At 39.7% G+C, this 23,411-nt stretch overlaps 1 long non-coding RNA gene across 1 annotated transcript in view; it reads left to right on the forward strand.

The window, feature by feature from the left end:
* LOC308656889 overlaps positions 1-23,411 on the forward strand; it is a 102,786-nt gene that overhangs the window by 76,676 nt on the left and 2,699 nt on the right. The window contains exon 3 of the long non-coding RNA XR_014023792.1: positions 17,138-17,201. This is a non-coding gene — a long non-coding RNA (uncharacterized lncRNA). The remainder of the gene's footprint in view (positions 1-17,137; positions 17,202-23,411) is intronic.

Raw genomic sequence — 23,411 nt, forward strand, 5'->3', positions numbered from 1 at the left:
AGGCTTTGACCTGTCCTACATTCTCAATATATACTGGCAATTTCCATTAAGGTAGGTAACTGTCTCTGAAGTAGAGGAAGAATTGAAGCTCCCATACTCTGCACATAAAACAGCATTGCTTTGCTTAACTGCCCTGACTTCTCTTCTCTGCCTTGCTCACCTCCAGAATTACGAACACAGTCCTCTCCACCTACAGACCAGTTTCAGTCAAAAGGGGATAATGGATATAAAATCCCTGCACTGTGTCTGGCAAACAAGTCTAAAACAATGGATGTTCCTTTCTTGAAGCAGAAGATCCTAAAGAAGCTTCTGAAAATGAGTCTTCCTGGATAATGAACACATGGAAGATTTTAGAGGGCCTCATGAACTTCAAGGTGAAGAGACCCCAGCAGCCTGTAGCATGGCGTCCACATGTCCAACTCCTGCCTGGAGCTCTGGTCTACTCTTCCTGAGTCCTTAGATAATTCCCCTTCCCCTTCAATCTCACTGAGATTTTTGTCCCCTTTTTCTGTAGCACTCATCTGGCAGTAGTCATTGTGTCTGCCTATTCTATGTTAAGTGAGAATTGCCTTTGACTCCCTGGTAGCCCTGCACAGAGTGGGTACTCAATAAATTACTGTTGAATAACTAAATGAGCATTAAGTCAGTACCTTGGAGTCAAGTCACAGAGAGGTTTTAACTTTTCCCAAACTGAGCATTTTCGTGTCTGAGTAGCTTTGCACATGTGCTTCCTGTTGTTTTGAATTCTCTTCCCCCATTTATGCCGGCAGGACTCCTGATCATTCACGTGTGCCCATCTCAAACATCTCTTGCAACTCTCTCAGAGGTGCTATGCTTATCTCTACTACAGCACATCATTTTGTATTTCATGATGATTTGTCTACATGTTTCTCATCCCTACCAGACTGGGGACTCTTCAAAGCATTTCATAATTTGTTCTCTGTCCATTATAGTTAAAATAGATTCTACAACATGGTAGATAATAAGAATTTTGATGAATTTAGTTACCAAAAATTTTGGCTTTGACTTGATTACCATCCTTAACCCTATAATGAGACTCATAATATCAGGTGTAAGCATTTGATGTCTTCTAAGGACCAAGCATTTTTATTGTCCATGCAGCTTCCAGAATAAGTATGAAACATGCCCTCAAAGAGTTAGACTTCCTTGTGGAGACACACCATGCTTACATGGATGTTTTAGAGATCAGTAGAAGTTGAGGTTATGGTTCTCTCAAATGAGGCCTCCTGGAGTAACTGACTAGCAATGCATCATGGCTCTAAGAATTTGGGGGAGGCCCAGTGACCCTCTGCTACTTCTTCCAAAGACGCTAGAGCCTGACACAAGCTAGCCCAATCAGATTCTTTCTAACAGTAATACAAAATTTGGAATGGATTGCAGAGGAGATGGGGAATTGTTGGAGGTGACTCACATTTGTGGCAATCCTCCAGGGAGAAAGGACATGAAGAGCGTTGAGTTACCAGAACTGCCCAAGGTTCTCCTATCTTGGTAGTTCAGCATTTCCTTTGATTCTCTGAGACATCCCCAGCATCCTTCCAATAAATTTCCCTTTTCCTTAAGCTAAAGTTCATTTCAGATGCTTATAATTAAAAAAACAAATCAAAACCAATACAACCACATGCCAAAAGAATTTCCTGTTTAGTCCCTTTTATGGTTTAGATATGAGGTATCCCCCAAAAGCTCGTGTATGAGGTAATGCAAGAAAGCTTAGAGGTAAAATGAGGGGGTTAGGAGGCCCTTCGCTTAATGAGTACATGAATCCACTGACAGGGATTAACTGGGTGGTAACTGCAGGTAAGTAGGGTATGGCTGGAGAGGTGGATCACTGAAGGCCTGCCTTTGGAGTTGACATTTTGTCTTTGGTGAGTGGAGCTGTCTCTACTTCCTGATTGTCATGTCCTGAGCTGCTTTCCTCAGCCATGCCCTTCTACCCTGAGATTCAGTTCACCTTGAGCCTAGAGCAATGGAGTTGGCCATCTATGACTGAGACTTCTGAAACTCTGAGCCCCAAGTAAACTTTTCCTCTTCTGTGTTGTTCTTGTCAGATCTTTTGGCCATAGAGATGAAAAAGCTGCCTAAAACAGGCAATGAATTTTTTATGATTTGTATCAGCTGCTGCTGACAGAAAATGGAAAATAAGAGTGGCATCAAGTCTATTTCTCTACAGTGAATATAGCAACCAGAAATGGTTGCCTGGTCCTCAGAGATCTGGGTTCCCTCTACTACATTGCCCCACCACCAATCTTGGTCTATGATTTCTATCTCAAGGACCAAGATGGCTGCTCATTTCCAGTTGTCCGGCTAATAATCTAGCCTATAGGAAGGAGGCAGACACACCTTTAAAAATTTGTCCTTCCAAATTAAGCACACCATTTCTGCATACATTTCAAATGCAATTAGGTAACTCCCACATGTCAACTGTCTTCCACTTGCCTCCCCGGTCCCATTGTTTATTCCTCTTCATCTGCCCTCTGCCTTGGAAGGATGGACTTTGTGGATTCTATCAATGGGGTATTGTGTCCTCTGGCTTCTATGATTCTAGCTCAGACAATAGGGGATCTAGGAAAAGATGAGACAATGCACAGAGTGAGGTCAAGGCATTCATTCCCATTGATCCCTTCCTTCAAATTACACTGGGCTAGCTCTGTCCATCAACTCAAGGCTACTGATTCTTGCAAAAGGATTGACACTACCTGACTGTCTCTTTCCACATCTGGTAACTGCTACTTCCTTTGATTTTATTAGGCCTTAAAGGAGGTAATAGCTGATATGAGCTCTATTTTTGAAAGTCTCTATTATCCCAAAAGAAGAGAAGAGCCAATGTTATGGGACAGTGACCTTTTGCTAAAGTCCCAGTGGTCCTTTTTGATGCCTTTGCCTATTTCTTATGTTCATTGTTTATAGGTTAAACTTTGGATACCTTATTGTTAATATCCATAATGTAAGTAAGTCGCCATCTTCTTACCTCATACAAGGCTGTTATTCACTCAAAAAAATGTCCACTTCTTTTTTTTTTTAACTCTGATCTCCAAGTATTATTTCTTTAGGTTTTTGTGTTTTTGTTTTTGGTGCCAGGGATTGAATCAGGCCTTGAGCCTGCTCAGCACACTCTATATACTGAGCTGTGCACTCAGACCTTATTTTTTCAGTTTTAGATTTCAGTTTTTCCATGAATTATAAAAGAAGTATGGCAATACTACTTTCAAACTTGGAGTGTAGGTCCCAGAGTACACACTGCAGTGTGACAGATCCAAGAAAGGACCTGACCTGGGGACTCAAGAAGAACCAGGACAGCAGCTCTGAGTATTGGTTCACACAGATTCTAAATGTTAGAACAGGCAAGAGACAGAAGGCAAATAAGTCTCAAGCACCCAGAGGAAGTGCCTAGGCTCAGGCAATTAGGGGCCTGGCATCACAAATATAGAGAGACAATTATCAATCCAAACAGAAACCAGGAAATGTTCTGTCCCTTATTGGAGTATTCTAGTTCACCCAGTCAAAACCTAGCCTCTGTCTATGACTTCTACTTCTTGCTTAATTTCCAAATCCAACTAGTCTTCAAGTTCAGATGATTTTGCCTTGTAAATATCTCTCTTTCATCTACTTGTTAAGGTTCTCATTTCCAATAACATAACTCAAGCTCAAATCATCTTTTGCTCACATTAATATACAGCTTCTTGCTGAATCATTACTTTCCCCTAGAGACTCATTTTCCAAACTGCAACCCAAGGCTGTGTGTGTGTGTGTGTGTGTGTGTGTGTGTGTGTATGTGTTTGTGTGTCTGTGTGTATGTGTGTGTATTACTGGGGATTGAAACCAAGGGTGCTCTATCACTGAGTTATATCCCCCTTTTTATTTTAGTTGGATCCAGGGTTTTTCTAAATTGCTGAGGCTGGCCTCAAAATTGCTATTCTTCTGTCTCATCCTCCTGAGTAACTGGCATTATAGGCATGCACCACTGTGCCTAGCAATATGGTATTTTAAAAAAAACAACACCAACTAGATTGTGTACAAATAAAAATATAATCACAGAATTTTCTTTGGATACCATAATGGGGTGACAAGATCCAGACATACTCTTCAAAATCAACAAGATTATGAGCCACTGTTTTCAGACATTGGACAACAGACAGTACAATATTGTGATTCCTAAGAGAAGGGAATGTGTGAGGTCAGCCCCTTGGCCTTCTGCCTGGAATCTCATTTTGGACCCTTTCGCAGGGTGAGGGAGCCTATTCACAGCACAGCGATGCAAACAAATGGAGAAGACAGAGTGGAGTTCTGGAAGGCTCAGGTGAGTCGAAATTGCAGAGTTTCAGAGAGGAGAGCTACATGGAGAAGGTATTACAGATTCCTTGATGAATGTCTAGTCACATGTGCCTTGGGTAAAACGTCATTCAGCCAGGTCACAGAAAACCAGGGAGCTGTAGGCTGAGCACTTCTCAGAGCTCAGAGTTGGTTGACATTTCAACTCTAACCAGTAAGGATGGAAGGTCCTCATGGATGAACTAGACAAGGAGACCACAAAGGGGTCAAGTGCTAGTCATGGGGTTAAATTATCCCTAGAGGAAAGCCTTCTTTGGAATAGTCCTAAAAATCTCAAAAACAAGTCTCAAAGAATTACACCAATCAGCAGGCAACTTATCTATCTGTCAGAACAGAAGTTTAGTATTCTTTATAGGACAATAAAGGGACCAGGGTTGTGGCTCAGTGGTAGGGTGCTTGTATCGCACGCCTGAGCTCCTGGTTTCGATCCTCAGCACCACATTAAAAAAAAATTAAAGAAAAATAAAGATATTTTTTAAAAAAGGATTATCTCTTTAAAGGACAATAAAATCCAATATTCAGCACCCAATAAAATAGTTTCTGGACACTGCAAGAAATAAGCAAATGTGATCTATAATCAAAAAAAGTCAGCCAATAGAAACAGATCCAGGAATGACAGAGATGATAGAACTCGCTGGGTGCAGAGGCCACTTGGGAGGCTGAGACAAGAGGTTCACAAGTTCAAAGCCAGCCTCAGCAGCTCAGTGAGGCTTGGAGCAACTTAGCAAGATTCTGTCTCAAAATAAAACAAAAAAGGGCTGGCACTGTGGCTCAGTGGTTAAGCACCCCTGGGTTCAATCTCTGGTACAAAATAAAGAAAAAGCAACAACAAACTTTATAAGAACAGAAGGTAGGTCAAATACTACAGGCTGTAGTTTGCTTACCACTTCCCTAGAGCAATCACTAAAAATTAGTTAAAATTAAATTAAATTGTAGACTAAAAAGCCATTAGTGGAGATAGACTAATTAAAAAAAAAGTCAATTCAGAGGAAAACAAAAAAGGAAAATGGGCAGATGAGACAGAGAACAAATAGCAGGGTGGTACTGAAGCACCACAATATTGCTAAATACATTGAATTTAAGAACCACAACACTGGTGGGATGGAGCAGCAGATATTGCTGAATATATTAAACATAAGCACCACAATATTGGTAAATTCAATAAAATTTAGTTGAAAATTCCAATTAAAAGGGAGATCTTGTAAAAATAAATGTTAGAAAAGCAAGACTCAACAACAGGTAATACCATGAAAACACAAATGTTAAGAAAGCTAGAGTGGCTACAGTAATACCCAAATGAACTTCAGCATGAAGAATACGGGCAGAGACAGGGAGAGATCTTTCATTGTGATAATTCATCAAAAATTAGATCACAAGACACGGTAATTGTAAACACCCGCCCCAGAGCTGCAAAATTTATGAAAGAAAAACTGACAGAAAAGAAAGGAGACATAGACAAATCTACAGTACTGTGTGAAAGATCCTGATACTTCTTCCCCAATAACTGATATAAAAACTATAAAGAAAATCAGCAAAAAATAGAGCAGACTGGAACAAAGGTGCCAACCCTTGGGACATTATTGACATTATTGATATTTATAGCACATTCCACCCACATCAGAATACACTTTGATTTCCAGGGCATATGGTATATTTGAAGAGTGTCACATGCAAGTCCTAAGAAAAAGATCAGTAAATTTAAAGATAATATCATCTGTAGACTGTGGTATTTGACCACAATAAAAATAACTTTAAATAAAAATAATATTGTGGTCTTTGACCACAATAAAAATAAAGTCCATTTCTAGATACATGTCTGGAAAATGCTCAAATATTTGGAAATTAATTAAGAGTTCTAAATAACTGATGAATCAGACAATAAATCACGTAAGATACTGGAAAATGTACTGTAGTGAAGGAAAATGAAAGTGAAGGAAAATGAGATGAGGGAAAAGCAGTGGTCAAGGGAAAACTACAGCTTTCAATGCTTATATTAAAATCAGCATACTATGGTGATGCAGCCACATTAATGTTTACAGCAGCTCAATTTATAGGAACCAACCTAGATGCTCTTCAACAGATGAATGGATCAAGAAAATGTGATACATATACACAGTGGAATATTACTTAGCCTTAAAGAAGAATGAAAGTTTCGGAATCAGGGTGATGTTGGCATCATAGAATGAATTTGGAAGAGCTCCCTCTTTTACTATTTCCTGAAATAACTTGAAAAGTATTGGTATTAATTCTTCTTTAAAGGTTTTGTAAAACTCCGCTGTATACCCATCCGGTCCTGGGCTTTTCTTGGTTGGTAGTCTTTTGATGGCTTCTTCAATTTCATCCATTGATATTGGTCTGTTCAAATTGTGTGTATCCTCCTGACTCAGTCTGGGCAAATCATATGACTTAAGAAATTTATCGATGTCTTCACTATCTTCTATTTTATTGGAATATAGGTTTTCAAAATAATTTCTAATTGTCCTCTGTATTTCTGTAGCATCTGTTGTGATATTGCCTTTTTCATCCTGTATGTTCTCTCTCTTCTTCTCTTCGTTAGCATGGCTAAAGGTCTGTCGATCTTATTTATTTTTTCGAAGAACCAACTTTTAGTTTTGTTAATTTTTTCAATAGTTTCTTTTGTTTCAATTTCATTGATTTCCGCTCTGATTTTAATTATTTCTTGCCTTCTGCTACATTTGCTGTTGTTTTGCTCTTTCTTTTCTAGGGCTTTGAGATGAAGTGTGAGCTCATTTATTTGTTGGTTTTTTCTTTTTTCGAGGAATGACCACCAGGCAATGAATTTTCCTCTTAAAACTGCTTTCATTGTGTCCCATAGATTCCGATATGTTGTGTCTGTATTTTCATTTATCTCTAAGAATTTTTTGATTTCCTCCTTTATGTCTTCTGTAACCCATTGATCATTCAGTAACATATTGTTCATTTTCCATGTGATGTAGGATTTTTCCTTCCTTCTTTTGTCATTGATTTCCAGTTTCATTCCATTATGATCAGATAAAATGCATGGTATTATCTCCACCCCTTTATATTTACTGAGGGTTGCCCTATGGCATAATATATGGTCTATTTTTGAGAAGGATCCATGTGCTGCTGAGAAAAAAGTATATCCATTTGATGATGGTTGATATATTCTATATATGTCAGTTAAGTCTAGGTTATTGATTGTGATATTGAGTTCTATAGTTTCTTTATTCAACTTTTGTTTGGAGGATCTGTCCAATGGTGAGAGAGGTGTGTTGAAGTCACCCATGATTATTGTGTTGTGGTCTATTTGATTCTTGAACTTGAGGAGAATTTGTTTTATGAATGTTGCAGCACCATTATTTGGTGCATAAATATTGATAATTGTTATGTCTTGTTGGTGAATGGTTCCTTTTAACAGTATATAATGACCTTCTTTATCCCTTTGGTTAACTTAGTCTTGAAGTCAATTTTATTCGATATGAGGATGGCCACCCCTGCTTGCTTACGAGGACCGTGTGCGTGGTATATTTTTTCCCATCCTTTCACCTTCAGCCTGTGTATGTCTTTTCCAATCAGATGTGTCTCCTGGAGGCAGCATATTGTTGGATTTGTTTTTTTAATCCATGATACCAGCCTATGTCGCTTTATTGGAGAGTTTAAGCCATTAACATTCAGAGTTACTATTGATATATGGTTTGTACTTCCATCCGTGTTTGATTGTTTATCCTTTTTAAAAAAAATTTAGTTTGTTTCTCCATGATTATCTTTCCCCTCACCCTCTGTCTTTACTGAGGCACTTCCCACTGATGGTTTTGGTTATTGTTTTTCATTTCTTCCTCGTGTAGTGTTTTGCTCAAAATGCTTTGCAATGCTGGTTTTCTGGCTTCAAATTCTTTTAACTTTTGTTTATCATGAAAAACAGACAAAGACACCTCAAAGAAAGAAAACTACAGACCAATATCTCTAATGAACCTAGATGCAAAAATCCTCAATAAAATTCTGGCGAATCGAATACAAAACACATCAAAAAAATTGTGCACCATGATCAAGTAGGATTCATCCCTGGGATGCAAGGATGGTTCAACATATGGAAATCAATAAATGTTATTCACCACATCAATAGACTTAAAGATAAAAACCATATGATCATCTCGATAGATGCAGAGAAAGCATTCGACAAAGTACAGCATCCCTTTATGTTCAAAACATTAGAAAAACTAGGGATAACAGGAACTTACCTTGACATTGTAAAAGCTATCTATGCTAAGCCTCAGGCTAGCATCATTCTGAATGGACAAAAGTTGAAGGCATTCCCTCTAAAATCCGTTACAGGACAGGGATGCCCTCTATCACCACTTCTATTCAATATAGTTCTCGAAACACTGGCCAGAGCAATTAGACAGACAAAAGAAATTAAAGGCATAAAAATTGGAAAAGAAGAACTTAAATTATCACTATTTGCAGATGACATGATTCTATACCTAGAAGACCCAAAAGGGTCTACAAAGAAACTACTAGAACTAATAAATGAATTCAGCAAAGTGGCAGGATATAAAATCAACACACATAAATCAAAGGCATTTCTGTATATCAGCGACAAAACTTCTGAAACGGAAATGAGGAAACACACTCCATTCACAATATCCTCAAAAAAAATAAAATACTTGGGAATCAACCTAACAAAAGAGGTGAAAGATTTATACAATGAAAACTATAGAACTCTAAAGAGAGAAGTAGAAGAAGATCTTAGAAGATGGAAAAATATACCCTGTTCATGGATAGGCAGAACTAACATCATCAAAATGGCGATATTACCAAAAGTTCTCTATAGGTTTAATGCAATGCCAATCAAAATCCCAACGGCATTTCTTGTAGAAATAGATAAAGCAATCATGAAATTCATATGGAAAAATAAAAGACCCAGAATAGCAAAAGCAATTCTAAGCAGAAAGTGTGAATCAGGCGGTATAGCAATACCAGATTTCAAACTATATTACAGAGCAATAGTGACAAAAACAGCATGGTACTGGTACCAAAACAGGCGGGTGGACCAATGGTATAGAATAGAGGACACAGAGACTAATCCACAAAGTTACAACTATCTTATATTTGATAAAGGGGCTAAAAGCATGCAATGGAGGAAGGATAGCATCTTCAACAAATGGTGTTGGGAAAACTGGAAATCCATATGCAACAAAATGAAACTGAATCCCTTTCGCTTGCCATGCACAAAAGTTAACTCAAAATAGATCAAGGAGCTTGATATCAAATCAGAGACTCTGCGTCTGATAGAAGAAAAAGTTGGCTCCAATCTACATATTGTGGGGTCGGGCTCCAAATTCCTTAATAGGACACCCATAGCACAAGAGTTAATAACAAGAATCAACAAATGGGACTTAATTAAACTTAAAAGTTTTTTCTCAGCAAGAGAAACAATAAGAGAGGTAAATAGGGAGCCTACATCCTGGGAACAAATTTTTACTCCTCACACTTCAGATAGAGCCCTAATATCCAGAGTATACAAAGAACTCAAAAAATTAGACAATAAGATAACAAATAACCCAATCAACAAATGGGCCAAGGACCTGAACATACACTTCTCAGAGGAGGACATACAATTAATCAACAAGTACATGAAAAAATGCTCACCATCTCTAGCAGTCAGAGAAATGCAAATCAAAACCACCCTAAGATACCATCTCACTCCAGTAAGATTGGCAGCCACTATGAAGTCAAACAACAACAAGTGCTGGCGAGGATGTGGAGAAAAGGGTACACTTGTACATTGCTGGTGGGACTGCAAATTGGTGCGGCCAATTTGGAAAGCAGTTTGGAGATTCCTGGGAAAGATGGGAATGGAACCACCATTTGACCCTGCTATTGCCCTTCTCGGACTACTCCCTGAAGACCTTAAAAGAGCATGCTACAGGGATACTGCCACATCGATGTTCATAGCAGCACAATTCACAATAGCTAGACTGTGGAACCAACCCAGATGCCCTTGAATAGGAATGGATAAAAAAAAAATGTGGCATATATACACAATGGAGTACTGTGCAGCAAAAAAAAAGACAAGATCATAGAATTTTCAGGGAAATGGATGGCACTAGAGCAGATTATGCTTAGTGAAGCTAGCCAATCCCTAAAAAACAAATACCAAATGTCTTCTTTGATATAATGAGAGCAACGGTGAACAGAGCAGGGAGGAAGAGTAGGAAGAAAAGAGTAACATTAAACAGAGACATGAGATGGGAGGGAAAGGGAGAGAAAAGGGAAATTGCATGGAAATGAAGGGAGACCCTCATTGCTATACAAAATTACATATAAGAGGTGTGAGGGGAATGGGAAAATAAACAAGGAGAGAAATGAATTACAGTAGATGGGGTAGAGAGAGAAGATGGGAGGGGAGGGGAGGGGGGATAGTAGGGGATAGGAAAGGTAGCAGAATACAACAATTACTAATAGGGCATTATGTAAAATTGTGGATGTGTAACCGAAGTGATTCTGCAATCTGCATTTGGGGTAAAATTGGGGGTTCATAACCCACTTCAATCTAATGTATGAAATATGATGTCAAGAGCTTTGTAATGTTGTGAACAACCAATTAAAAAAAAAAAGAATGAAAGTATGGCATTTGCAGGTAAATGGTTGGAACTAGAGAATATCATGCTAAGTGAAATAAGCCAATCCCAAAAACCCAAAAGCTGAATGTGTTCTCTGATAAGTGCCTGCTGGCCCATAGTAGGAGAGGGGGTAGGGGAGAATGAAAAAACTTTGGTGTGAGTAGAAGACAGTGAAGAGAGGGGTGGTAGAATGAGACAGACATTATTACCCTATATACATGTATGATGACACTATTGTAGTGACTCTGCACCACATACAGCCAGAGGAATGAGAAGTTGTGTTCCATTTGTGTAGTATATGTCAAAACTCATTCTACTGTAAAATAAATAGAAAAAAAAAGAAAATTAGAAATGATAGATCATTTTTGTCTAAACCTCCAAAAGCAGTGACCCATCTTAAGCTAGAGATGAAGATGAATTTAAACTCAAATGTGTGGAAGTAAGGAAATTAAAAAATATAAGAATAGAAATCAATAAAATAGGAAATAGAAAAACCATCATAGAGAAAAATCAAAGAATTCAAAAGCTGGCTTTTAAAAAAAGATCAATAAATTGATAAACCTCTGATAAAATCACTAAATAGAAGAGGGAAATGACATAAATATCCAATACTAGGAGCAAATGAGGGGTCATCTTTAAGATTCCTGCTGTAATTAAAACAACAGTAAGGTAATACTGTAAATAACCTTATGCCAAAAACTCAACAATTGACATAAAATGAAAAAATTCCTTGAAAGTCTTTAATTAACAAATCTGATTCCAGAAGAAATAGAAAATATGCATTGCCGTAAAAATCTGTTATAGAATTTGCTATGGTTATTAATTTTTTTCATAAATTGAAAATAAGGACTTCCAAAGTAGATTATATGAAACCATTAAGGAAAAATAGTATCAAATCCTCCAAAAGAACTGTCTCAGAGAAGAGTGGAGAGCGGACTGCTTCACAACTCATTTCATGAGGCTTCCCTTGCTATTAAATATAAACTATATATTAATATCCTTCATGAAACAGATATAAAAATTCTCCTAAAACATAGCAAAGAAAATTCAGGAACATATAAAAGGGTACTAAACCATATCCAAGTCAGGTTTATTCCTGGAACACAAGGTTGGTTTAACATTTAAAAATTGATCAATGTAATTTTACATTTTAACAGGAAAAAAAAGAGAAAATAAAGTTTATGGATGCAGGAAAAGATTTTACAAAAATTAGCATCTATTCATTTTTTTAAAAAAATTGCTTAACAACCTAATAATAATAGGGAAGTTCTTCAGTCTAAAAGTATCTATGAGAAACTTAACAGCCAACATACAAAATGGTAAATGCCCTCTTCATAAGATAACTTTTAACTTATATTAGATCACACATACACACACGATATTTAAAATGGAAAACAAGTCAAATGTAAGAACTAAAATATCAATTTCCAGGAGAAAACATTGAACAAAATGTTTCCAACTCTTCTGTTAGCATTTATTTCAATAGGACACATACGATATGGAAAAAATTCAATAAATTTGACAGTCAGAATTTAAAATTGCTCTTTTGGAGATAGCATCAAAAGAATACTAAGGCATTCCATGGACTGGCGAAAATATTTGGCATAGATAAATCTGACAAAAGACAAATATCCAAAGTATATAAAGAGCTCTTACAAGTTGAAAGATTTTTTTTTGTTGTTGTTCTATTTTTGGTACCAGGGATTGAACCCAGAAGCACTGAATCACTGAGTCACATCCCAGTCTTTTTTTTTTTTTTTTTTTTTTTTTTTTTTTTTTTTTTTTTACTTTTTTAAAAGTTTTTGAGACAGGGTCTTGCTAAGTTTCTTAAGTCCCTGACAAATCGCTGAGGCCAGCCTCAAACTTGTGATCCTCCTTCCTTAGCTCCCGAGTTTCTGGAATTACAGGCTTGAACCACTGCCTCTGGCAAAAGAAGATTTTTAAAAAGTTTAAAAATCAGGCAAAAACTTATAATAGATATTTTCCAAAAGAAGATATAGGAATGGCAAATAAATGTGATAAGATGTTCAATATTATCGGTCATCAAGGAAATGAAAATTGAAGCTATGGTGAGAGACCAGGATACAGCCTTAAAATGGGTGAAGTTAGAAAGACTGATGAAGCCAAGTATTGCCAAGGATGTGAAGTAAATAAACTCCTCATGTGTTACAGGTAGTCACAAAAACACCATCACTCTGGAAAAGAGGCACTTTATAAATACATACTTACTTACAATCCAGGTGTTATCTTCTACTTCAAGGTATGTACATGAGAGAAATGAAAAAAAAAATATGTCTGCATAAAGATGTGAATACAAATGTTTATAACAGCTTTATTGATACAGTTCCAAAAGGAGAAACAACCAAGCAACCACCAGCAGGTGAATGGATAAACACATTTTGGCAAATCCATCCAACAAAATGCTACTCATCAAAACAGTTGGCTAACTGAAAAATGTAACTATACACAGGAACTTAAAAATATCATTGTATTTAAAGGACTTATCTGATAAAATTCCATTTATATGAAACCCTGGAAGAGACAAATCTAATCTAAATTGACAAGAAAAAATTGTGGAGCAGTTGCTTGCAACTGGACATGTTTGAGATTGATTGACTGGAAGAATAGAAGAAAGCCTTCTAAGTGGTGGTCACATGGATGTATACATTTGTCTAAACTGATTGAACCATATGGTCAAAATGGGAGCATTCTATTGTATGTAAAGGATATTCTATAAACCTCAGGCCTTCAAAGTCTTCCCAAAAGTTGCCAAGGAAGCCCCCTCAAGTTCCTTCAGGTTGTCAGGTGAATTCCTCATCTGCTTAGGGCCTTGTTAAGTTGCTGAGGCTGGTGTTGAACTTAGGATCCTCCTGCCTTAGCCTCCTGAGTCACTTAGACTCTCAACCTTGCTTCTTGGGGCTGTCTTGGTTCTCTGTAGTGTGTATCTAGAAACTCTCAGCATGCAACTTTGTCCTTGATCTCCCTATAGACTACAGCACGTGTTCTCTATGGAACATTTTACTAAAGGTTTGGTGGTGAAGAAGGGAAATCACATCACAAAAGAAGAAATGATGAAGACTAAATGTCAGACATTTAGATGTTCATAGGCATCAATGTGCTCCTGCTTCCAGAGTCCTGGACCATGTAACTTCTCTCCCTAATTCAAGGACTCAAGACTCTGACAGTGGTGGTAGTGGGGTGCAGGGAGTAGACTGATGGTGGAAAATCCCTGCAGGCCTATTTTATTGTAAAAATAGAAAAGTATAAACTCTCATCCTTTTAGGATGATAGCAGTTACCTTTGTAGGGTCCCAAAAGCCAATTAAAGTAACTTCTCACACAAAAGAGAAATTACTTCCCAAAAGGGTACTTTCTTAGATTAGTGTTTTTCACCTGGGACTCTTTTTAAAAATGCAAACTACTGTGGCTACACCAGTGTAAGAATTGAATTGAATAAGAAGTTCTTGGTCAGAGACCTAGAAATCTGCATTTCGACCAGCACAACACCTCAGCAAACCCCGCCCCCCCCGCCCGTCTTGAATTCTTAGGCAGTTCAAAACAGCAGAAGTTCCTGTTTTGTGATTAATAAATTCTTCAAGACTTCTTACCAGCAGTTTAGGTGTCTCACTCTCAATTTTATTAGTTGACATTCAAGTTTTGTGTACAGGAACAGGACCTTCACTCAATTTCCATGCCCACAATCCACCTTTGGATCACAGGAAAGTTTTTGGACTTTCTACCTCACAGGTGGTTCCTCACGAGGTTCCCAGATCGTATTTAAGGCTGCAGTGCAGGAAACATAATTCCATAATGCTATGTCTGTCTGTAGCTCCTTAAAGCACAAAGTCACCCCAAACCATTATAGCTATTCCTAACCACAGATTACTGTAGACTGCTCATGCTACCAGGAAGTTTTATGGTCAGCTCTGAAAACATACATTGCCCTTTGGGATCTTTTGATTGGCAAGATCAAGTTAAAGTGGTTAGATGATGTTCTGGAAAAGCAGTTTATCTATTAATGTTGGCAATTCTTAATAGAATCCTGTGTTCGCTCTCCTCCTCCTCCTTCTTGTTCTTCTTCCTCTTCTTCCCCCTCCCCCACCTTCCCTCCTTCACCTTCTTCTCCTTCTCCTTCTCCTCTTAGTCGTCGTCATCGTCGTCGTCGTCGTCCTCCTCCTCCTCCTCCTCCTCCTCCTCCTCCTCCTCCTTCTTCAGATTGAACCCAGATGTGCTTTACCATTGAGCCACATCCCCAGCTCTTTTTATTTTTTATTTTAAGACGGGATCTTGATAAGTTACTTAGGGCCTTGTTAAGTTGCTGAGGCTGGTGTTGAACTTAGGATCCTCCTGCCTTAGCCTCCTGAGTCACTGAGATTACAGGCATGGGCCACCATGCTTGGCTTATTTAAAAAGTGTGGGTACTGAGGCAGAGGTGTTATAATCATACACCGAGGGCCAGGAGGTCCAGCTCCAAAGTCCTTATGCCTGTGATGTTACCCTCATTCCACAAACACTTGCTATGTGTCTGCAGTGTGTGCCAGGCCCTGCGATAGGTTCTGGGGATATGGCAGTGAACAAGAGACACAAAGATCCCCGCCCTGACAGAGCCCACATTTTATTTCAGATTTATCTTGTGAGTTTGTGATCATTTACCTAACTGATCTCTATTGCAGGATGTTTAAACTATTTCTAACTTGTCTTTAAAAATAACCCTATGAAGGACAGTATTCTGATTTATACATCTATATCCTCATCTGTCTATTTCATCAGTAAAGTTTCCAGAATGGGAATCACAAAGTTCAATGGTAGGACTATTCATTCAAGTTCATTAGTCATATTGCTAAATAACTCCCAGGATATAACAATTTACACTCCTACCAACCTCAGCAGTCCCTGAAAATGTCCATTTCACCACACCCTTGACCAAATCAAATGTTTTTTTTTCTGTTTTTAATTCTTGCTTATCTGATAGGCATCAAGCTCATAGATCTGTAACAACAAATACCATACCAATTTAGTTTTATTTAAAAAATATGAATTCACTGATTCAAAATAGTTGAAAAATAACAAATTGTTTTAAAAACACCTCATCTCTCTTCATAATCAAAGAGAAAAAAATCAATACTGAAAAAAATAATATACTTCCCAGTAATATGAATATCTTTGCTAAGCTATCAATTTTTTCTGAGAAACACATCTGATATTAAAAGAGTATTTATTGACATATAAATCTTTCTGTGGAGTGGCTTATGTATGTTCCCAAATCTGTGACCATGGTGCCTGTGAGCAATTGGTCTCTTTGTGAGGTTTTAACTTGCCCATCCCTGAAGGAATCCAAAGCTTCACCTTCATGCCAGAATCACATTTGAACAGGTTCATTTTTGCACTACCTCTCTTAATTAGATGAGATTTCTCCTCTTCTTGGGATTTCTGGAACACATATCACATGCCTTTGTCATTATGCTTCATGAACTCAGTCATATTAAGTGTGTATGGAAAAGTAAAGTTAATGGCAACTGCTGGATAGATCTGTGGAGAGAATTAAATGAATCAATGCACATAAAGCACTTAGCACAGTGCCTATCATAGAAAGACCCTCAACACACATTTGACCAATAAAGGAATAAATAGCCAACACACAATAAATCTCAGATGCTGCCAACTATTAGCAAATAGTTCTCAAGCCTTACTGTATGTAAGATTGATTATGGAAACCTGTAAAAACACAGACCATGGAGTCCTGCCTCCAGCGACTGTGATTCCTTAAGTATGGGGCAGAGGTGTTCCAGATCCTACAGGTAGCTTAGAGAACCACTGGGTAGCCTACGAGTCGGGCATGTAGCAGGTGCTCAAGGAGAGTAACTTGAATTGTTGCTTCCATTCCTGTCAATACAAAGCAAACAGGATGATGGTTCAAACTTGTATCTGGAACCTTGTCCTTCCTCAGAGATGATCGCAAAAGTATTTCCACCCTTGTCCTGGAGCAGCATGTCCCCAAGTGTCACATTCTTCTGTGTCCACCTCAGCAATACCAAATTTTAAGCAATTTACACCCGTTGCTTTATCTGATTTAATTCTCATAATATCTCCATGATAGGGGGAAATGAGGTCTGGAAAGCTTATTACCTGTCTGAAGTCACACAGCAATTGACAGTGTGGGTTTCACACAGGGTGTCTTCCCTACAGCTCACCAGTGGGATGAAGGAAAGGAACTGAGAAGCATCACTCTTGGTTGGCTCTGCTGGAGCAGGTGAGGTGCAGAATCCAGTGTTCCTGTGTGTGTGCATGCATGTTGCCAGCAAATTCCTGATTATAGGTAATCATATAAAACACAGGAGATATTTTCCCTTGTATGTAGATACTCTAAATATAGGAGAGTAAATCACCCTGACTTCATTCCTAACCAATTGGCCCCTGCCAGTTTGCACACTACACAAACATAGAATGACTCAAAGAATCCTCAGGCGGTGGGTGGGTTAAAAATCAATGAAATAATAATAATTTTCATAAATGGGAACTCCCCAGCTTCCCACTTGGCTGTTCAGTTAATCGTGAGTCATGAATTTTCTTTTTAGGGTAATATTTACCATACAGCATGGCTGGTGATAGGGAATACGTAATATCCATTTATCTGATGGGAAACATATTCTTAAATCATTACTCAGTGATAGATTTACCTGATAAATAATCCCTAGGATTAAACAAAAACGTTAGGGGTTTGGGACAGATTACAGGGAATAACAAGGTGAATAGGAAGAAACTATAGTTTAGAGTATAAATAAAAAGGGTTTTGGTCTAGAGATAGACCCTGAAATAATCCCTCCTGTGATAATTAAAACAGAGAAGCCAGAGGAAGAGACAGAGGCAGGGACAAAGACGATGCAAGGGAGAAGGAGGGAATGAGGACAAATGTCAGGAAAGGTGGTTAACGTAATAGGCACCTGTATTGTGCTGTTAGCAGGTGCAGGTGCTGAGCTGGTTATTGCAATGCATCTTCATGGGTATCTCATGAGAACCCTCGGGTCACTCCCACTATCATCCCATTTCTCAGACTCCAGGTAGTAAAGCAGTTAAGAGCACTGGAGCCAGTACCCTACTTTTCAACCCAGTTCTCTCTGTCCTAGCTGTGAAACCTGAATGCATCTGTACTTTTGCCCACATTAGAGGGCACTGTCAAGCTCATCTTGTCCAAATGTTGCCAAGGTCACAGTGTTACGGTGCTACTTACTTTCACAGTTGCAAGCAGTGACTCCCAACTAACCTCAGAGGTTCCTCCAGGAGCCCCAAGTTCAACAGTTCAGTGATTCTCCAGTTCTGCAAACTCTCCACCTTCTTTGTCAAGAGCAGGTGATATTAATTTTTCTTTGAGTTCCGGGTTATCTCATTCCATCTTCCTGACTGCTCTGTGAGGTAGGTATTCAAATCTGCATTTTACAGATAGGAAAACTGAGGCTGAGCAAGGTCGACTTCTTGTCCAACGACAAGGCTATCTAATCCCTAAGCTCTGTTCTCTTTAGGGTCCAGCAAGTGTGAAAATTCAGATCTCTGCCAGGGAAGAAAGAACATGATGAGTTCTCTGTAAGACAGGAGGAGATCCAAAAGAGGGAGAGATGACATCTGACTGCCAGGATCTAAAAAGCTTCATAGAGTAAGAGAACAGAAGCAGAGACCTGGAAAGTGGGGGAGGGTGAGTAGGGCAAAAGAGAAGATTGCACATGTAGGTTGCAAAAATGCACAATGTCAAAAGTGGGAAGTCTTGGGCTATGTCATTGATTTACTTTGCCTGGGACATCTTGCAGGAATGAGGGGAAAGGAAAGGCCAGATTATGGACCACCTTGAGGGTTTACATTGAGGAGTTTAGACCAAGAAGCACTGGGGAGCCCTAGGTGGACTTGGAGCAGTGGCTAGTCCTAGTGAGCAGCCCCACAGAGACACAAGCTCTCCTCATGCCCCACCCCCTCCTCCTGTTCTTCCAGAGCCTTTCTGCCATTGACCAGCTTTGGGGGTGGCAAAGAGGCAGCCCTCTGTTGTAGAAAATATGTGAGCTTTGGAGATTAATTCCTGCTAGAGCAAGGAGAATTGAGAATCATTCCTTAAGAAGGGGGCATTTGACCAGAAGGGCAGATGAGGTGTCAGCACTCAGGAATTATAACAAAACACCAAAGAGAAACCAAGGATGGATAAACCAGGGAGTGCAGAGGGACAGAGGCAGGGGGTTGACAGGTGCATTTATTCTTCCTGAAAAGGAAAGTTTATCAAGGTGAGATGGGGAGAAGGAATAGAGCGGGAATAGATTAGGCATAGATTTTTGGTCAATGTCTAACTAAGGAGTCCTTTTCTACTCTGAAACACAAAGGAGCCCTGGAGGGATTTTGAGCAAGAGAGTGATATTGCACCTTGGACAATATCTGCAACATGGGTCAGGGAGAGGGGAGGTGAGACTTGAGACACACCAGAGATCCGACCCATCACTTCAGGCAAACTGGAGAATGGAGAGTCCTTCTACCTTGGGCATCAGCAATAGGGTGGCCTGGTTGTTAAGACATGCTCTTGTCATTGTCATTATCATCATTGTCCTCAATCTCTTCTTTTTCCTGTTCTTCCTCCTCATTCTCCTTCCCCCTTTCCCTTCTCCTCCTCCTATTCTTTCGGTTTTTCCTCCTCTTCCTCCTTCCTTTTCTCCTTCCTGTTCTTTCTCCTTCTTCTCTGCATCCTTCTCCATCTTCTTGCTGCTCTTTCTCTTCTTTCTCTTTGTCTTCCTCCTTCTCTTCTAAATTACTCACCTCTCCATAGAGGATTCAGGTTTACTTTCCCAATCATCTTCTTATTTGGTTCGGACTTTTTTTTTTTTTTCAAATTTGTAAGAATTAGAATTGGACTCTGGTGGAAGTAACAGATAACCCCGAATAACAGTACAACTTCTTTCTCTGTCACTCCATGTGTCTAGCAGGACCTAGCGTTGCTGACAGCTCCCTGATAGACCCAGACTCTTTCTAGCTTACTGCTCTGCCATTCTTAGCTCATGGCTTCCACCTTGTACTTGAAGTTGCTCAAACTTTATTATATCTTTTTTTCATAAAGCAGGATGACAGAATGGTGGGTAGAGACACACACCCTCTATAAGGTCTTTGCTTAGCAGCTGGATGGCCATCTTAAGTGACAACAGCCATTTTAAGGAAAAAGTTTTGCTTTCCCACCTAAGGGCATCTCTGCGAAAGGCTCACCACTCCCTCATACCAACCCAACCCCTAACCACCAGCATTAGGACCTGTTTTGCTCTAATTCCTGAGCCTCCCCCATAAAAGTCCCAGAACTCAAGCCTGTTTTGCCTCTCTCTCCTATAGAGAGATGGCCTTTATTTGTCAGCTCTGACAAATAAACTCTTGTGTGTATCTCTGCCTGATATCCATCTTTCATTTCTTGCTTACCCTTCTCTTGTTCCTTGCTTTTCCTTCACCCTCCACTTTAAGGACATTTCCTAGAGTTTGCACACTTAGTTCTCCTTACTCCCAACCTCATATTGTCATATCTAGGAGCCAAAGAAACTGGCTCACCATGTACTGCAACTGACATCTGCTAGTGTGGCAAAGAGAAAACCACTCCCTGATCTCTGGTTCTGAAGATCATGCAGAGGAAATTAATTGCCTCACTGGCGAAGGCCATCCCTAGCAAACAGTTTCTCACCCCTGCCTAGGCAGGCCTGTGTTGGGTGCTCAGGAGGTGGGAAAACATTAAATGTGATATCTCCCCTCAAGATACTTAAATGCTTGCAACTGTAGAATCTCAGAGCTGGAAGGGACACAGAGATAGTCTAGTCTAGTCCTCTCAGCAGCTGACTCACCTTCAAATTGTGCTTGCACATCACCAACAATGGTGGTGGCCCTCCAAGGCAACTTGACTGTGAGTCAACAGCTTTTATTGCTTACACTAAATGACATCTTACATCCCCTAACTTTTCCCTAGCATCTCTGGTTTATCAGGAAGAGGTTTTGCTTATTCTTCATTCTATGAAATAACCCATTTGTTATGTGAAGGAGCTCTGTAATCTGTTTGTCCATCTCTCAGCCCCCTCCTTTCCCAACCAGTTTCCTCCTTTTTCCAGGGGTGCGTTACATATTAAACTCACAAATTTTTGGAATTGTCAGGCCTGGCTCTGATACTTACTGACTTTGTGACCTTGAGTGACTGATGTTCTCTGAGCGTTCATTTTTCATTAGTAAAATGAGGCTAATGTTATCCACTGCATGAGGTTATGATGAGGTTTAAATGAGCTAATGAATGTTAAACACAGAGCCTGACACCAAATATAACAGTTACTATTATTACTAATATATTTATAATTAATAATAATAAAACATCCTCTTTCCTTCTGGATACATTATGATAAGATATCCGATTAACAAAAGAAACTTTTAACATTCAGGGAGAGATTAGTATTAAAACACTACCTACAATTGTGACCAGGAGTCCCAATTTGTATTCTCTTTGACAGTTTCTCTGGGTTGCTCCTGCTCTCCACAGAAATTTATCTCCTGGGGTCTTTAGTTTGCTGCCTCCATTTGTCCACTGCCTCCTGGGAAGGTGCCTCTGTTACAAAGGGTATTGACATTCCTTGGGCTGATTTGCTGTTGTTGTTAGCAGAAACAGATACAAAAAAAAATGCAAATAAACAAACTTTGAAGAATTCAGACACTGTTTGCATTGTATAGAGAAAGGAGTAGAAAAGAGTCAGGAAACCTGGGATTCTGAATCCAACCTATCCACTGACTGGGTGGCCAGGGATTTTTAAAGTGTTCTGTGGGTCTCTACTTTTTGAGAAGCTATTCAATCAAGGCATCCTGGTCCCAGAGAAGGGATGTTCCATGGCCTTGATTGTCCTGGAATCTCTTTCTCCCCTCCTAGGGCTGGTCCAGGTGGGACCAGCATCTGGGTGGAGGCTGGGTGCAAGCCCAGACAGCCCTGCATACTCTATGAGCCAAGCATAGCCTGCCTGCTACCAGGGTGTGATTGTTCTTGTGATTTGGCAGCACCCAGCAAACGTGTTCCATCAAGGCTGACCTAAAAATAGTTTTTATGCATGGGGCCCAGAAAAATCAGCAGCCCAGCACACAGGAGGTTGGCCAACAAGGCAAAACCAGGCTGCCACCATAAGTCTAGAAGCACAATAGCCAAAATGATAAGGTCTGGCTTGTTTTCCCACATGCATCTTCTATATTCACCCTTCCCCTGCATCTCTACACCTCTCACATCAGGGCCAGTCTCTTCTCACTCCCTGTCCTCCCTCTCTTCTATTTCTGGATACACTGACTTTTGCAGAGGTACTAAATGTGGGAATGGTATCCCTCCTTCTAATCCCTGCTTTTTATGAGTATTAAAAGCAGCAAGTAGCTAAAGCAGAGGTTCTGCACATTTGTCATGTATCACAATCACCTGGGTGGAGGGAGCTTGCTAAAACAGTCATGACTGGACCTCATCGCCCAGTTTCTGATTTGGTAGGTCTGGAGAGCATTGCCTTCCTAACAAGTTCCCAGGGGGTGCCAATGCTGCTGGTCCAGGAACCACATGGTGAGGACCCCTGCGGGGAGCAGAAGTATGTGAGTTCTGGAGTCAGATCTTGAGGGCACCCCTTGGGGCTCTGCCCCTTCCAACAGAGTGACTTTGGGCAAATTACTTTTTGAACCTTATCAGGAAAACAGGGGAATCATAATTCTTACTTTACAGTGTTGATGTGAGGATTAAGTGAGTTAATTCATATAAAATCACTTCCAACAGCATCTGGCAACAGTGGGCCTTGAATAAACATTAGCTGTTACTAGGACCGCAGAGTCTGCACAGAGCATGAGTCCAGTGCGTGATCTTTTCTCTCTCTGTAGTGACTGTCAGCTCTGCTTGAGTTTCTTTGTCCATGACGCCCCTCCCAGGGTCTTTGCGGAAGGGCAGGCCTATTGTGGGGCGATTTGGGGACACCAAAGAGCACAGATGGATTGTTAAATCTCAGAGATCACAGAGATTCTTGAGACAGGAAAGGGCTAAGGAAATCCAGTCTGGAGGAGCAGAACTAAAACTAGACCCAGGTTTCCCATTTTCCCAGCCGGGAAACTTTCTACAACACCATGACCTGGGAGGCAGCCTGGCTATGCTGAGTGCTTTGAGGATAACCAACTCCATGTCCCTATGCCAGCTATCTCTGGGCATTTGGGTTGTTTCTCCTTTGATTGTTTATGATTGAAGATGACACAACTATAAACATCTAACATCTGAATAGAATGATGATTTTCTTTGGGATTTTTTCCCCCCCTTGGGCTCAAATCCTCTAGCAGAATGACTGGGTCAAAAAGTACAGACAGTGTTATAGCTAAAAGAAAATAGCTAATAGTGTTATAGCTGAAAGACTCATTGTCTCTTGCAGGGGGTGGAAATTCTCATTTTCCAGAAACCTCAGTCAGGATGGCTGGGGAG

The sequence above is a fragment of the Spermophilus citellus genome (genome assembly GCF_964194105.1).
Source record: "Spermophilus citellus genome assembly, chromosome: 9".
Lineage (NCBI taxonomy): Eukaryota > Metazoa > Chordata > Mammalia > Rodentia > Sciuridae > Spermophilus > Spermophilus citellus.